We start from the raw sequence: 18,430 nt of genomic DNA on the forward strand, positions 1-18,430 counted from the left end.
GATAGAAGGCAGGGGGGCAGGAAGTGAGTAGGAGAGGATCTGGAGAGGCTCAGGGGTGATGCAGGCGATGGTCTATTTTTTGATTTGAGTGACAGTGACAGTGGTATCTTCTTGTTGAAAACTGATCAAGCAACACACTTAATGGTGTGTACACTCATTCATGTATTTCAATACTAGGTTTAGTTGAAATGTACATATCCTGTTGATGGTAGGTCTTTTTTTTTTTTTTAAATATTTATTTATTCATGAGAGACACAGACAGGGAGAGGCAGAGACATAGGAAGAGGGAGAAGCAGGCTCCATGCAGGGAGCCTGACGTGGGACTTGATCCTGGACCTTGGGATCAGGCCCTGAGCCGAAGGCAGACACTCAACCACTTAGCCACCCAGGTGTCCTTGTTGATGGTAGGTCTTACAAAACCACACAATTTTACAGTCTGATGAATTCTTAAATTTGAGGGGTCAAAGGTGGAATGACTGAACCATCCTTAATGAGGAGGTGACTAGAAATATGGCTGGGAGGGGGGGGTGAATTCACGCCACACTATGACATCTTTTCAATGCAGTGCCAAGGGCTTGAGAATTTATTCAGTAGATCAGACATGGTTACCGGAGACCGATTGAGGCAATAAATAGGACTAGATCCGTATTAATAGAAAAATTCCTATGGTAACATATGAAATAAATTGAAAATAAGGAGAGGAGACACAGGAGAATAGTTAAGACATTGTCAAAATATTGAGAAAAAAAAAGTTTGAGACGGCAAAGCATTCGAACATGTGTTTTGCCCCTGCCCATCCCTGTCTGCTTCTTTATGTGGATCTGTTGAGTAAACAAGTATGGATTCTGAAAACAGTGCTTATGCCTGGAAAGTCACCATCCTTCCATCCTAGGAGCATCTTCAGCGTTGATGGCTGTGGGGAGAGGGGCAAGCCTCTGAAGGAACCGCTGTCAAAGCATTTTTATTCTGACGACCACTGGGTGCTAGTTCTTGTCATCTTCATATCTCAGGGCACATTCAAGCATGGAATTTCCTGTGGAGTTAGAAGTTATGTTATCTGTTGAAAACTCACAGGACAGAAACTATAAGCAGCACGATCTGAAGATGGCAAAGGCAGATCAGCCCTTTTTTATACCAGCTTCTTTACTTGGACAATGTGGTCAGATGTTAAGCTAGATTGAAAATACTAAACAATAACAGGAAGTGAGTATAGGGAATGCTTTAGCTGGTTTATGGTTTTATACGTTAATGAGAATGTTCCTCCATTCCTATGGACACAAATTCTCCCCCATCCCCTAGTTTTTAAATAAGGTATACATGGACAGGATCCAGCAAAGAGACAAGAAAACCTCCCCCACCCCTCACCTTTTGTCTCTTTCTATATATAGTATATGAGACGGAGGTATATGAGAAAAGAGTTGGGCAGCCCGGGTGGCTCAGCAGTTTAGCGCTGCCTTCAGCCCAGGGTGTGATCCTGGAGACCCGGGATTGAGTCGCACGTCAGGATCCCTGCATGGAACCTGCTTCTCCCTCTGCCTGTGTCTCTGCCTCTCTCTCTCTGTGTCTCTCATGAATAAGTAAATAAAATCTGTAAAAAGAAAAGAGTTAACCCAGTAGGCTTGAACTTCTATCCTTGGAAAGGCCTGCTGCAGGCTTAGCCCTTGGCTGGCATCTGGGAATTTATGTTTCAGGAGTGTTCTCAACATTAAATGAGTGGAGTGGCTCATTGTGCCTCAGCTGTACAAACAATATGGTATATACTTGTATGAGTCAGGGAATCTATAGAGAAACAATAGCAATAGAATATATATATATATATATGTGTGTGTGTGCGTGTGTGTGTGTATATGTGTGTGTGTGTGTATTTATATATGTGGGATATATGTATGAAATATATACATGACGTATGACATGAGATATGATAGAGACAGAGAAAAAGAGAGAAGAAGGATTTATTTTAAGGAATTGGCTCACATGATTATGGAAGCTGGCAAGTCCAAAATTTGCAGATCTGTAGGGTGGACCATCAGTATTGAGATCCTGGAAGAACCAATGTTGCACTTCAAGTCCAAAGGCCATTTGCTGGCAGAATTTCTTTTTGCTTGGGAGGGGTGAGTCTTTTGTTTTTGCCCTGGCCTTCAACTGATTGGACAAGGCCCACCAACATTATGGGGAATAATCTGCTTTACTCAAAGTCCACCAATTTAAATGTAAATCTCATCCAAAACACCCTCACAGAAACATCAAATCTTTGACCAAATATCTGGGCACTGTGGCCCAGTCACACTGACACATAAAATTAATCATCACAGTGCCGAACACCTGCTTTCCTTCTGGCAGGAAAGTCTTGATACAAGGTACATGCCAACTAAAGTTGGCCTCTGTGATCACCTCTCAATAAAGCTTTGGGCAATAAGTCTCTAATGAGCTTCCTTGATAGACAACATTTTACAAATGTTGTCATGACTTATTGTTGGAGGAATTAAGTGCATTCTGCACAAATCCACTGGGAGAGGACCCTTGAAAACCTGCATCTGGTCTCCCCCAGACTTCATCTGACATGCCTTTTCCCTGGGCTAATTGTGCTTTACATTCTTTCGCTGTAATAAATCATAGTTGTCAGTGTGGCTAGATGTTGAATCCTGTGAATCTCCCTAGTGAATCATCAAACCTGGGAGTGATCTTGGGGACCCCAACCCAGGATACTACAAGAGCCCATCTCATTTTAGTCTCTTCTTGAAATGTATGAAAAGACATGACACAAGTAAATCACATGTTGTATCAAAATGACATTATAATGAATGGCATAAAAATAGCTCAAGAGGAACTAGTGATTATATAGTACTTTAGAAATATGAAGTGCTACATAAATACTAACTAACAATAATAAGACAAATTATACTTTTCCATTAATTCCAAAGGACAGTTCCACAGATTTTCACAGAAAATAAACTTAATTATCTATGTCCAGCAAGAACTGTTATAAACCTTTTAAATAGTCCTAGAATAATTTTAGTGAGAAGGATAAGTGCAGAGATCCATTAACCAAAGGGAAAAATGTTTGGGGACTATTGAATGAAATTTCAAGCCTAATAGGTTTTGAAATCAGTTTATTAGAATTATAGGGAAATATTTCATATATAATGATCTCTGGGCTTTGCTAAATATTCATACTAATTAACTTCTCAAATTCAATAAAAGTGTAGGAAATTTACCTATGCTCAGTACTTGACAAATAAATCATGGTAATTACATATTCACATGGCCAATGATAATTCTTCCAACTCAGTCTAATAATCAAGTGTTCAAGATAATTATTCTTTCTTTAAAAAAAGCCATGTGTATAAAATGACTCCTACTGATCAGGAGTTTTGAGGCTCCATACTGATATCCAAACAAGAGTTTCCTAAACCTTCAGGTCAGTAGTAACATCCTGTCCAGTTTTAGGAAGATAAGTATTTCCGGGTGTTATAATATCCAGATATGATCTTTGGGGGTTTGAAGGTGTTAGGTGACATAGTCGTGGGATTTTTTCATTTCAGGTCTGCCTTGACTCTCACTGTTGCTGAATGGGGAACAAGAGAATATATCAAAATCCCCCAGAAATTCCACATAAGATTAATTATCAAAAGCTTGATACCTAAGAAATTATTAAAACCATGTACCACGCAAATTTTATCCAATTTCAGTATCACAAATGAGGCTAGAATTTAATCGTTTGACATACATAATCTAATCTAAAACAGTGATTCAGCATCACCTGGAAACTTGGTTAAAATGCAGATTATCCAACAACAGCAAAAAACCCAAACAACCTAAACAACACAATTCAAAAATGGGCATAGGATTTGCATTGACATTTCTCAAAAAATATGTATACATACATATTTTATATATAGTATGTAAAATGTTTTATATTATTATACGTATTTTTATATATTGTATGGCTAATAAGCACATGAAAAGGTATTCACCATCACCAGCTATAGGGTAAGTACCTGACGTTAGGCCTTGATGGCTGAGGTATCCATTTCAAAAGGTCCCATCTTTTTTTTTTTTAATTTATTTATTTATTTGAGAGAGAGAAAGAGGAAGACAGGTGAGGAGGGGCAGAGGGAGAAAGAGAGAGAATCTCAAGCAGACTGCCTGCTGAGGGCATAACCAAATGCGGGGCTTGATCTCAAGACCCTGAGATAATGACCTGAGCCAAAACCAAGAGTCACTCAACTGACTGTGCCACCTAGGCACCCCTCAAAAGACACTCATCTTAAATAAACATATTGACAGGTATAGGACACAGTTACTAGCAAACTAACCAGATAAAGAACTAGGCCACATCTTCCCACAAGTTCCCCTTTTAGAAAGCTCTGGCAACTCAGATCACTGACCACTTGAATGACCCCTACTTCTCCCTTCCTATGCTCTGATTCCTGCTCTTATGTTTTAAATTTGCTAATAAAGAGTGAACCCAAGAAACCCTGAGGCACCCAAACCCTCCACCCTAATAAAGGCAGACCCAGGTCTATGTTCCTTCCCTCTCCCTTTTCTGGTAATCTTGCTGGGTAGCCCTCAGGGCATGCCCTGTATCCTCCAGGATTATGGGTAATAAACATTGTTACTTGAAGCTCCCTGCTGGTTTTTGCTGACATGTGTCCTGTGATCATGGTATGAACCATAAGAGCCAGCCCACCATAAGTAGAGGCCCAGAGGGGAAATGTCTGTGGGGCTCCCAGAAAGTATGATACTTGCCCAAACAAGTGCTTGCAGGCATGGCTGATGGGGGGTACTACTATAATAGGATCAAGACCCACGGAACACTAACCACTAGGGGAATGCACATCAAAACCACAGTGAGACACTACCTCACATTCATTAGAATGAAAATTGCTTTCTTTTTTTTTTAAAAAAGGAAAAGAGCAAATATGACAATGATTTGGAGAAATTGGAACCCTGGTGCATTGCTGGTGGGATTATATATAAAATGGGACAGTTCCTCAAAAAGTTCAATGGAATTACTGAGTGATCCAGCAATTCCATTTCTATGTGTCTATCCAAAAAGAATTGAAAGCAGAAAACCAACTCGGTACTTGTATGCAAGTGTTCATAGCAGGCTTACAATAGCCAAAACATAGAAATGACCTACATGCCCATCAACAGATGAATGGATTAAATAAAATATGGTATATATCTACACTGGAATATTATTCGGTCTTAAAAAGGAAAGGAATCCTGACACAGGCTACAACACGAATGAACCAAGACTGTATTATGCTAAATGAAATAAGCCAGACAGGAAAGGACAAATAGTGTAAAACTCCACTTGTATGAGGTTCCTAGGACAGGCAAATTTGTGAGGACAGGAAGTAGAATAGAGGTGACCAGGGGGCGGGTTGGGGGATAGTGATGAATTATGGGGAGTTGTTATTTAATAGATACAGAATTTCTGTTAAGGATGGCAAAGAAGCTTGGCAATCAATAGTGGGGAGAGTTGCCTTATATCATAAAAGTTCTTAATGCCACCAATGGATAAAATCATAAATTTTGTTATGTACATTTTACCATAATTTTAAAAATCAAGTAAAAGAAATGCAAACTCTTGGGCCCCATCCCAGAACTACTGAATCTGAAACTCTGAAGATGGGGGCTATCCATCTATGTTTTTCTTTTTTTAAGATTTTTTTTTAAAGATTTTATTTATTTATTCATCAGAGACAGAGAGAGAGAGAGAGAGAGAGGCAGAGAGAGAAGCAGGCTCCATGCAGGGAGCCTGATGTGGGACTTGATCCCAGGTCTCCAGGATCACGCCCTGGGCCGAAGGCAGCGCTAAACCATCGAGCCACCCAGAGATCCCCTTTATTAAAGATTTTTATTTTATTTATTAATGACAGACAGACAGACACACACACACACACACACACACACAGAGGCAGAGACACAGGCAGAGGGAGAAGCAGGCTCCACGTAGGGAGCCCGAAGTGGGACTTGATCCCTGGTCTCCAGGATCATACCCCAGGCAGAAGGTGGCACCAAACCGCTGGGCCATGGGGGGCTGCCCCCATCTCTGCTTTAATAAGCCCACCAGGTGATTCTGATGCATTCTAGAATTTGAGAACCACTGATTCAAAGAAATCTGAAGTTAGTGTCAGAGTTACAATAATATAGGCAGATAAAATCTCTACAGAAATGCAGATTCTGTAGAGAATGCAGAATTCCAGGGTCCTGAGATCAAGCCCCGCATTGGGCTCCCTGATCACTGGGTGGTCTCCTTTTCCCTCTCCCTCTGCAACTCCCCCTGCTTCTGCTCTCTCTCTCTCAATTAAATAAATAAATAAATGAAAAAGAAATGCAGACTGCATCTGTACCCTTATTGCTTTTTGCTAGTTGTGCCTTTGAGATACAAAGACCCAGCCAATACTTTATGTATACGGTAGCGGTAAGGTGGGGAGAGAAGCTGAGGAAATTTCACCTTAGTAAATTTTGTGTAGTTTCAGATAAACAAGGATACCAAAAATGGCACTATTTAGGTGGTTTCTTTGAAGGATCAAAGTACATGCCCATAAAGTGTCTGACAAACTCCCTTCATGGCTAAGACTTGCCCAATAAAGGTGATAGTTACCTTTATGAGCAGTTTTTGATTTTTAAAAATTTATTTTATTCATTTTTTAAAAATATTTTATTTGGGAGAAAAAGAGCACGTGTGCACAAGGAGGTAGGAGGGGGGGCAGTGGCAGGGGTAGAGGGAGAAGTGGGCTCCCTGCTCAGCAGGGCTTGATGTGGGGCTTGATCCCACGACCCCAAAATCAAGACCTGAGCCAAAGGCAGACACTTAACCGACTGAACCACCCAGGCACGCCTCCGAGCAGTTTTAAAAATAAGCTTAATTAAGCTCACATATTTTATCAGTTAGGATCTGCTGTGAGTCTTTCAGATGAAGGGAATTTAATAAGGGGAATCAAGTGCAAAGATAATGGAAGGACAGAGAAAATAAGCAGGACATAATGAAGCACCCCTATAATTAGAAAATCATTTACCTCTCCTGGGACTAGAGGTTCAAGAGGAGGTGATAGTGCCAAAGTCTAGATGCCCAGGGGGATCTGGCTCCAGTAAAGAAAGGGCTGTCTGGCAGGAGACAGAGCCATGGAGGCCACAGCCCAGGGATGCCACAGAAAGCTTAGAGAGGTAGAGAATTATGCTAGCTTCTCCCTTCATCCCCCTCTGCTATAAGTGTCTCCCACTGATTGAGCCCAATGCGGGGGCTAAGGAGCAAGGAAACCTGGGAAATGTTCCATGTGGCACAGTACAGAGCAAGGGAAGTGACTGATCTGAGATCAGACTGGCAGTCAGTGGCCAAATATGGTGTGAATAGGAAAGATGTACCTCTTTCTTTTTTTTTTTTTTTAAGATTTTTATTTATTTATTCATGAGAGACACATACACAGAGAGAAAGAGAGAGAGAGAGAGAGAGAGAGGCAGAGACACAGGCAGAGGGAGAAGCAGGCTCCATGCAGGGATCCCAATGTGGGACTCGATCTCGGGACTCCAGGATCATGCCCTGGGCCGAAGGCAGGCGCTCAACCACTGAGCCACCCAGGGATCCCCCATGTACCTCTTTCTACTGGAAGGAGTACCATACTCAGAACCAAAATATTTGAGTTTGGGGCCAGCTTTATCATGTAGGATTTGAAAGAAATTGAACAAGTCAGTTCAGCTTCAGGTTCTTATCTATAAACAAGTGGTAGTTATGTGATCAAACTCCCAAGTTTGTTGCAGTTATCAAGTGGAAGGATGCATGGGCATGTGCTTGGCAACTGTGAGCCATCATAAGAATACAGTGGCATTATTGCTAAGGGTGGAGCCAATGCTCTGAGGAAATTTTCATCCACTCTGAGAAAGTAGAATTAAGGCACTACAATCAACCATTCAAAGAACCAGAATACCTCTTCCTATCCCTCTCATTCATCATCACCCCACCCCACTTCAAAACCTGACTTTGGAAAGCCAGGGTAGTTTAACAATGGGGTAAGTCAAGCATGAAGGACTCTTCAATTCTGTCTTCAAAAAACTATTGGTTGGAGATTTGGGGAAATGGTTTCTGAACTGGTATCCTCATGCCTGGGCTCAAGAGGTGGACCACTGCTATATGACATGACAGGTTAACTATTTTCACAGCTATAAAATTAGGAGTTTAGGCAACATTATGCCTAAAATTACTTTCAGTTGTAACATTCCATGTCTTTCTGGTGAATAGTACAATTTATTTTTTATTTAGAAAAGCTTTACCATGAATGGAACAAAGCCCCCAAGACTGTAAGATACAGATCCTTATGACATTTGCCTCTTGCTGCTCAAATGACTACTTCTGATAATATTAGTATGGAAATATGTCAAGAGGGAAGATAGCTGACATCGTTTCTGTTAACATCTTTATGTATTTTACTGTTTTATTTTTCAAATGGAATAGTTATACCCCAGCCCATCAGCAAGTGGTGATTCCTAATCAGGGACCATCTTTGTAGGACTGCCAGGGCTTAGCTTCAGCAAGGTTAGTGACTTCGGGAGGCCATATACCTGGAGACACCCAAGACAAACAGACCAGGACTTCTCGACATCAGAAAATAGTCGAAGTCGAGTCTGATCTTAACATTTCTGAGATCTTACTCGTTTAGCAGGCAGCAGCAGGCAGAGAGGAATGACTCATTAAAAGGCATAAGCAAACCTGGGAGTTCTAGAGGGTATTTAGAGAGGGGAAACTTAGGAAAAATTTGAACTTCTTAATCACTTTGCAAGCAGAAGGGTATAAATATGTGACCATATTTCATTATCACAGATGGGTAAGGTCAAGACTCTTACATTACAAAGGGAAATAATAGTGAGATGTGGTTGTCAGCAAGAGTTTTTTTCAAGTATCCTCTTACACACACTTGCTTCCCATGGCACTTACTTGTAATAAATCATCGTGGGAAGAGTCCCTGCAGCTGAATCAGTAGTATCTGAATATCCCTGGCGACCTAGAAGCCAGGCATTCTAAGGAAAGTAACATACCATAGGGAGAACCCAGACTTTCAAGTCAGACAAACTGAGGGTAGGAGGCTCTAAGTGGGTTTCACAGGGACTCCATAGGCTACCTTTGTTAGGGACACTGAGAAGCCTTTTAGTATACACCTGATAAATGAAGGCATCAATACCATTCTTACGATGTTATTGCAGTCCACAATTGGAAGTTCTTTTAGTAAGCTCTGACTTTCCAAGTATTTACATCTCTTTGGATTTTACATGATTGATTAGCACCCTGAGCTCCCTCAGTTGCTACCAAGAGCCACTGGATTCCCTGTCTTAACTCATGTCCCTGGCACCCTGAAGCCTCTTCCTGCTCTAATGCTGCCCAGCCTTGGTAACTGACCTCTTGGGCTCTCTCCTCTACCTCTCCAGGTCTGAATGGTGATGATTATAAGTTTCCAATGTTAATCAAGGCTTAAAATATTAAGTCAGCCAAATCAATAAAAGCTCTGTATAATTAAAGTTAAGCACCTCTTTTTGTGCTTGAGAAAAGCCATAATGATGCCCTGGCTCTTTAGAAAGGGCTGGCTGAAATCTAAAGATTTTCAATAAGTTGAAACTTCCAGAGAGATTTGGTTCTCAGAGAGCTGAAAGAAAAATGATAGAATGAATTTGAGAGTACTGTATTGGTGAGAATAGTAAAGATAATTACCCACATTAGCCATATTCCATCCATTTTCTTTGCTTTTTTTCTAAAAAACTAGAAAGGGAATCCAATAAAACCAATCTGTGATAACAGAACAGATCCCTTTATGAAGTGTAAGTACACTTGAACTATAAATCCAAGACAGTGCTGTAACTTCCAGCTGATGTTCAAATATTCTGTCCAAGTTAGGTGCTGAGATGACACACTTTAAAGATATGGATCACTGGCATTGATAAGCACTCCTCCTTAGGAGCCCTTGGGGTGGCAGGGAGCTCTCCCAAGGAACACTGTGGTATGATCCTGGACACTGTAGGTATAGAGCACAACACCGAGTGTTACCTTCTATCTGGCTCTAGAAGCACAGGGGCTCTGGGCACCCAGGAGGCAGCTCCATCAATGCTTATAATCCTATTAATACTACTCACCATCTTTAAGGAAATGTTGTGAATCAATGATGATACTTCAGAATACACACTGCACCTAATGGGCTGGTTAATATTTATTGTAAGTCTGTGACATTTTCAATGTTGTGACAAATAACAGAACTATTATTATTGAATGTGTGATTCCATGGAGCTTTCAACATAGTAGAGTTATATGTATTTGCAACCCTCTGCATATGAGGACCCGTATGCAGGGATGATAATCAAAATATTTAACAACCTCTATGGCCCAGCTACCAACCAGTCAGATAGATGTCAGTCAACAATGGCTGATGCATCCCTACTTCTGCTTATTGGCTGACCATCAGCCCTGTTTATGTGGGATTCTTTAGCATCTGAGTGCATTATAGGAAATCTACCATAGACTTATTGCCAGCCCCAAAACTCAAAGAAGACCAAATCATCTTGAGGTTTTTAACCTTAACTGCTGAAGACAGTTAATATGTCTGTGTCTACAGACCTAGATGCAGAATAGTCAAAAGAGGGTTGTAAGAAAGGACTGCAGGAATTTATCTTTAAGGCCCCTTGTAGAATTCTGAATTTTTGAAAGGACAGGACCTCTTGTCAGAGAGAGAAGCACCACTGTAGCAACAATTCTGATCATATATACTTTAACTTAACATATATTTTGGGAGAACAATTTGAATGAAGAGATCATATTTTATTGCTAGAGAAATAACCCATTCTTCATCATGCAGAAGTTTAGGCCAGCATGGTAGTTTCCAGGATATGAGAGGATGGAGATCTGCTGATCTCCCATGGGACTAGTTTTTACTAGCACTCATTTCCTTCCTGAGCACTGAGCCAGATCCAGGGTCTGGAGGGCACAGCAGGAAACTGAAGAGAGCCCAGCTCATTCTTCCTGTGACCTTATGTAGCAAGGACTGCTCACTCTTCTGTGATACCCATAATTATTCCTACTCAAAGTCAGCTTTGCATGTATATTTTATATAGTCCAGGTGTCAAGAAGGTAGAGAGAAGCAAACTCATCCATTGTGGAATACCATCCAGTACTGAAGCTGGTAGACAAATTGGAAAAGCCTGGAGTAAACAGTGTAGTCAAGGTGGTGGTAATATAGAAATCCATTCTGGACAAGACGTAGGTCCTACCTTCTCAAAAATTAAAGGACAGGTAAGATTAAATAACCCTCTCCCCAATCATAAAATTAAAAAAATGGAATTTGTTTGAAAGTTAAAACTGCTCTCTCACCCAGCTTGAGCTTGTTTCAGAAGCCTTGTAATTGTTTGGATGAGACTCACCCACAAAATGGAAGGAAATGCCCTTTACCTAAAGTCAGCTGACAGTAGATGCTAAAAACATCCACAAAATGTCTTCATAGCAACACTAGATTATGTCTGATCAAATAACTCATATCTTAGCCTAGCCAAGTTGACACAGAAGATTATCACCATCCACCTTGTCAACTTGGCATCCATACACATCTCCTTAAACCATGCTTTACATCTCCAAATACAAACAATAAGAAAGTCATACTTCAGAATGGGCATGGGACCCAATTTGAGCCAATGAGATGCAGGGAGAAACAAAGACAGTTTTGCCTTATCTGCTTTCATTTCACTGGGAAAATAGAAGTAATCAAGAGTCTTTCTCCATCTCCCACCACCATATGTAGCCATTTATTGCATGTGTGTCGATATACTCTGCCTTTTCTTTTGATACTAAGGATGAACTGTCAGTGATTGTCCTCTAGAGCTCAACTCTTTTTCCTATATAAGGACACATTGCCCCAACAATTCTCTGCTGTATCTTCTGCATCATGAATTCCCTTCTCTACTGGATTCTTCTCAGCAGCAGAAAAATACACTTTATTCTTCCCATCTTAAAAACTGTTCATGTAAGTGACTGCTAAGAAGTACAAGATTTCTTTTGGGGGTGCTGGAAATGTTCTAAAATTGATCGTGGTGATGTTTACACAATGCTGAATATACTGTATACTAAAAACCACTGACGTGTACGCTTTACATGGGTGAATTGTATGTATGTGAAGCGCATCTCCATAGAGCTACTATTAAAAGAGAGGATGCTGGCAAATATGATATCTAAATATTCGAAATTGGGTTGAATAAGTCACAATGATATTTCAGTTACTTTAACGGAAGAGCTGAAAATATTTGCAAACATTCTATAAAATGATATAAATAGCATCTATTCATTAATAAAAATATGATAAAGTAGAAAACAAAAATAGGAAATGAAAGTACATCTGTTAAAAAAGCCCTCTCTCGACATGCCTCCTTCCAGTTGCCACTTTATTCCTCCTCTTCCCTTTGCACCCAAAGGTTTTTTTGTTTGTTTGTTTTTTTGGTTTTTTTTTTTAGACATAGAAAGGGAGAGGCAGAGACACAGGTAGAGGGAGAAACAGGCTCCATGCAGGGAGCCTGATGTGGGACTCAATCCCTGAGCCGAAAGCAGACGGTCCCTGCTGCTGAGCCACGCAGGTGTCCCTGCATCCAAAGTTTATTTTAAAAATTGCCTCTACTATTTTTTTTTCAATTTCTCTTTTCCCACACTTCATTGAACCTACTCCATTCATGCTATCATCTCACCACTTCAATAAAACTGCACTTCAGGGGCACCAGCAACCTCCATGTAGTTATGTCTGATGGTCAGTTCTCAATCCTGAGCTTATTTGTCCTATCACTCATAGTTGGCATTGTTTGTTTACTATTTCCTCTTTATTCTTGTTCCACAGCTACAATGGTGCTGTGTAACAATCTACCCCTAAATTCGGTAGTTGAAGGCATTTATTTTGCCCATTTATCTGTGGGTCACATGAGGGGTCTTCTAATCTAGACGTGGCTCAATGGGGGCTTGGCTCCAGGCAGCGGGATGGGTTCAGGTCTCCAAACTTTCTTGGACCAGCAAACTCACCAGGTCATGCTTATCTCCTATGAGGGCAAGTGGAAACATAGGAGGCCTGTAAGGTCTAGACTCAGAACTGGCACCTCCACCAACATTCTATCGGCCAAAGAAAATCATGTCTTTGAGCTCTAAATCAGAGGACCCATAAATATGTTCTATCTTTAGGGGGAATGCTTGCATTGTCGTATGGCAAAAAGCATGGACACAGGGAGGGGTGAAGAATGGGGATCTTTAATTTTATCTGCTATACTGTCCTTGAATCACTTTCTTCCTTGGTTTCTAGAATTCTACATTTTACTAGTTTTACTCTGTCCCTTTGGCTGCTCCTTCCCAGCAGTGGAACTGGAATGCCTCAAGGATCGATCTCTGGACTTTTTCTCTAGCTATATTGATTTCTTTGCTGATCTCATCTAGCTTTATGGTTTAAAAAAATGTTTATATGCTGAAGACTCCCAGTTTACATCTTCACTCTGACCTCCCCACCAAACTCCAGACTCATATACCCAACTGCCTACACTTGAATGTCTAATCGTAATTTTAAACTTAGTATGTCTAAAAATAAAATCTTGATCTCCTTAAACTACTCCCCATGTATGTCTGCAAACAGCAACTCTTTCCTTCCAGATGCTCAGGTAAACCCTTGGCATCATCCTTTTCTTTTTTTTGCCACCACCATCTCTTACATTTTAATAGCCTCTTCCTCCCTATACTCTGTTTCCAATACAGCAGCTATAGTCAACTTTTAAGGATATGCATCAGATAAGGTCATCTGCTCAAACCCCTCAAAATGACCCCTCAACTCAGCTACAGACTTTAAAGCCCTGATCTTCTGATCTTTGCAATCTGATCTTCTGTTATTCTTTGACCCTATTTCTTCCTCCCTCCTCACTCACTGCTCCAAACACATGAACTTCCTGGATGTTCCTTGAATATGCCAACTCTCTCCTGCCCCAGGGCCCTTACATTTGTTTTACCTGCTTCCTGGAACTCTCTTCCCCTAGACATACCCAGGCTTGCTCCTCAACCTCAATTACATCTTTGCTCAAATGTTACCTTTTCAGTGGGACCTGTCCTAACACATTTTATTTATTTGTTTGCTTTGACCACATTTTAAATTGTAACCTTATCCACATTACCCTGTTTTTCCCAGTTCTTTTTTTCCATACCATTATTTTTCACTACTTGATATACCATAGATTTTACCTATTTGTTGTCTATTTCTCCTAGGTAGATATGTAAGTTTTATGACAATAAGAACTTTTGTTTTGTTCACTGCTATATCCTCAGAATATAGGATTGTGCTTGGCACTTGGTATGTCCTCAATAAATATTTGATGGATGGGATGGATAGACATACAGCACTGAAGAATTTGGTTAACCTGCATAGTGATATGTAATCTGCTTCATTCATTGTGGTTGAACTTAATGATCACTGAGGCTGATCTGACGTACCTTAAATGTCTCAATAAAAAGTGACTACCGACAAGTGTTACTAGCATCACGGGTATGGATGGAATAACCCAGGAAGTACATACACATGGAGGAAAGATGAGGGCAAGGATTCTCTTGTTCTTCTTTCAGCCACCTGTCTGGCTATTTTCTACCCCTCCTTAAAGCACTACATTTAGTAGAAGCCATCTCCAGTAAAAATACTGGGGTGAAAGGAGGAGTTATTTCACCTGTAAAGAGAATTAGTAGCTCTGCAAATCAGGGCAAAATGAACTCCTGGGGAGATGTGGATCTCACCTGTGAGCACAGACATTAATTCCCCTCCTGGAATTCAAGCAAAGGTACTGGAGTTACCATAGAAGGTAGTGTGAGATGTCGCTGAAAATCTAGACACCAGAACCAAAATACTTTGGCTCAAACTGTGGTTTCACACTTAATGGTCATGTGACCTTGGCAAGCAACCTCAATTTTCAGTTCCTTGTCAACTGTGCAATGCATTTAATAACAATACCTCTGTGATAGTTATTGGAAAGACTAAATGAATTAATGTAGACAAGGCACTTAGGAGATATATATGGTACTATATAGTGTATATATATATATATATATATATATATATATGAGATGATACATGTAAGTACTGTGTGATAGTGATAATGCTGCTACTTGGGGCTAAGTAACCTTAGTGTGACATGGAGTCATTGCCTCCTTGTATGCCCAGCCAGGATAGGGTTAATACACACTGCTTTGTGTTCCCAGGGTATCCTGTATGCACTGCCCTTGGAGCATTCACACAACATTGTGTTAATGTTGTCTGTTTATGAATCTATCTTCCGCACTTGACCAAAAACACTGAACATTTAGGGCCAAGTCTAACTCATTTTGGTAATCTGCCTGGTATGGCATGTGGCACATAGAAAACAGTCCTGTGTCTATAGGAGCCAAAATCTTAACTGATTAGCTAGGTATAAACTAATAAAAGAAACGATAGGGATAATTGCTTCTGGTAATACCAAGTGGTAGCAACTATGCAACTTTATCCTATTGTTGTACAGAAAAATGGGCTAGGGGCTTCATATCAATCTATTTTCCAACGAAGCTCTCCATTAATTTTCTATTGCTGCCAAAACAAATTATTGCTAATTTAGTGGCTTAAAACAACACAAATTTATTATTTTATAGTTCTGCAGGACATAAATCTGGCATGGGCCTCCCTGGGCTCAAATTAGGTGTTGGCAGGGCTGTGTTCTTTTCTGGAGACTCTGAGAGTTTGTTTGCTTACCTTTGTACCTTCTAGAAATGGCCCACATCCCTTGGCTAGTGGCTTTCTTCCTTCATCTCCAAAGCCAGCAATGGCAGGTTGATTTCCTTTCACACTGCAGCCCAACAACCTCCTTTTCTGCCTCCCTTTTGCACTTTTAGGAACTCCTGCAATTACATTAGGCCCGCCCACATAATCTGGGAAATTCTCCTATTTTAAGATCAGTTGATTAGCAGCCTTAATTCTATCTGCACTTTAAATCCACAGATTCTGGGGATTAGGATATGAATATCTTTGGGGTATCATTATTTTGCCTACTGCAAGCCAAAAAAAGCCAAAAAAATGGATATGAAAATAAATTTTGGATTGCTCTATTGTTTTTTCTGATATAGGGCTTTTTATTCAGGGGCTTTGTTGTTTTCCTCTCACATGGTTGGCCCTTCTTATATGCTTGCGGATTTATGGTGATTAGCTCATCTTCTGCATGGAAACACCCTGGTTCTCAAGTGACCTCAGGACCATGGCTGTTGGGTTCTCTTGAAGTTGTCTTGGCAGCTCTGGTGGTCTGCCACACAATAGCCAGAGTGGTTTCTCAGTACTGAGAGGGAGTCAGAATCTTTTTGAGGGAGAAACCTGCATACCAGCAGCCTGAAGCGCCCACCTTTGCAGCTTCTACCTCCCCCACACTCTGGCTACAGCTAGAAGGGAGTGTGTTTGCATTTCCCCAATGACAAGAGGCCCTTTCAGTTTCCAAGCTTACTAGACTTTCCTTTAAGGACACTGTAAAGCAAAAGAAGAAGTAGGTGGATATCAACTATATTTGTGAAAAGAAACCTCCATGTTATCAGCCAGGCAAAACGAGGCATATCTCCCAGGTAACCTTTAACATCTCATTCCCAGAGGCCTTCCCCAATTCTTGATAATATTAAGAACTAATATTTTAAGAAACATTTCCAGGGCTTTAATTTTTTAAATTTTAGTATAATTAACGTACAGTGTTAATTGAGGGGCACAATATAGTGATTCAACAATTCTATGCATTGCTCAGTGCTCATCATGCATGATAAATGTACTTTTTTTTTTTTAAGATTTTATTTATTTATTCATGAGAGACACAGGAAGAAAGGCAGAGACACAGGCAGAGGGAGAAGCAGGCTCTATGCAGGGAGCCCAATGTGGGACTTGATCCCAGGTCTCCAGGATCATGCCCTGGGCTGAAGGCGGTGCTAAACTGCTGAGCCACCCAGGTGTCCTGGTAAATGTACTCTTAATCTCCCTCACCTATTTCAACCATCCCTCCCACTCACCTCCCCTCTGGTAACCATTAGTTTGCTCTCTATAGCCAACAGTCTGGGTTTTTGTTGGTCTCTTTTTTCTTTGTCCATTTGTTTTGTTTCTTAAATTCTACACATGGATAAAATCACATGGTATGTTTCTTTCTGTGACTGGCTTATTTCACTTAGCATTACACCTTTTAGATCTAACCATGTTGCTGCAAATGGCAAGATTTCATTTCTTTTTTTAATGGCTGAACAATATCCCATTGTGTATATCTATCTATCTATCTATCTATCTATATATCTATATATATATATATATCACATCTTCTTTATCCATTCATCTATCAATAGATACTTGGGTTGCTTCCATAATTTGGCTATTGTAAATAATGCTGCGGTAAGCATAGGGGTGCATCTATCTTTTTGAATAAAAGCTGACATTTACATAGCATTTATCATGTGCCAGGAGCTGTTCTAAGTAAGCACTTGGCATATATTAACTTATTTATTTCTTACAACTCTTCATATCCCCACCTTGCTCATGGGTTTATAGAGAAGTTAAATAGCTTCTCCTGGGTTACTCAATGTCTTCTTCTGAGCAACGATGTCAAAACAAAGACAAGATATGAAGGAGTAGGCAATATTGTGAGAAGTTGCCCATAAATACCATTTAACTCAAAGAACTTTCACTCATTTATTTCCCTCAACGAGCCAAACAACAACTACAAGTAAACAAGAGATGATAGCTGGTAGAAGGCCTGCATCACCTGTTTGGAGATTGGCCAGTGTCTCTCAATGCCTCTGCGGCCACTTACCCCAGACAGTAGGTCTGGTGGGCTCTGCTTGGCCAAGTCTTTAGTACAATCTTTACCAAGGGTGAAGTCACTTACTATGTGGTAATCTGTAACCCCTGACAGGAGAGGCTATATATTATTCATCATGGCTTGGCTGGCTAGCCCCATGTTCTGATTGGGGAGCCTGAGCTCTCTGGGTGTGCCTCACGATCTATTGGTTTGCACTTGTATCAGTCCTATTCTGGTTGGCTATCCCCAAAGTTACATAAGCTACAGCATCATTACCTATGCATTGTTAGCTAGTTATGCCATTCCTTAGCAATACATTCCAGAACTTTCTGGAACTTTTCTAAACTTTTTTATGACTTTGAGAGACAGCAGGTATTTATAAACTCTTTTGAGGAAGGAAACCATATGCTACTCCATAATGGAGCATACATATATATACATATGCTCACAAAGAAAAGAGTGTTTTGGTGGAAAAGCTTGTTTACTATTTTTTTAAAGTACAGCAAATAGGTGTTTATTTCTGTCAAAATGTAGGTTGTGGCATTCTTTAATCACACATACCTAGTTAGTGACAAAACTAGGATTCATACCCATGCAGTCTAAATGC

Source organism: Vulpes lagopus, chromosome 4 (assembly GCF_018345385.1).
Source record: "Vulpes lagopus strain Blue_001 chromosome 4, ASM1834538v1, whole genome shotgun sequence".
NCBI classification, from domain to species: domain Eukaryota; kingdom Metazoa; phylum Chordata; class Mammalia; order Carnivora; family Canidae; genus Vulpes; species Vulpes lagopus.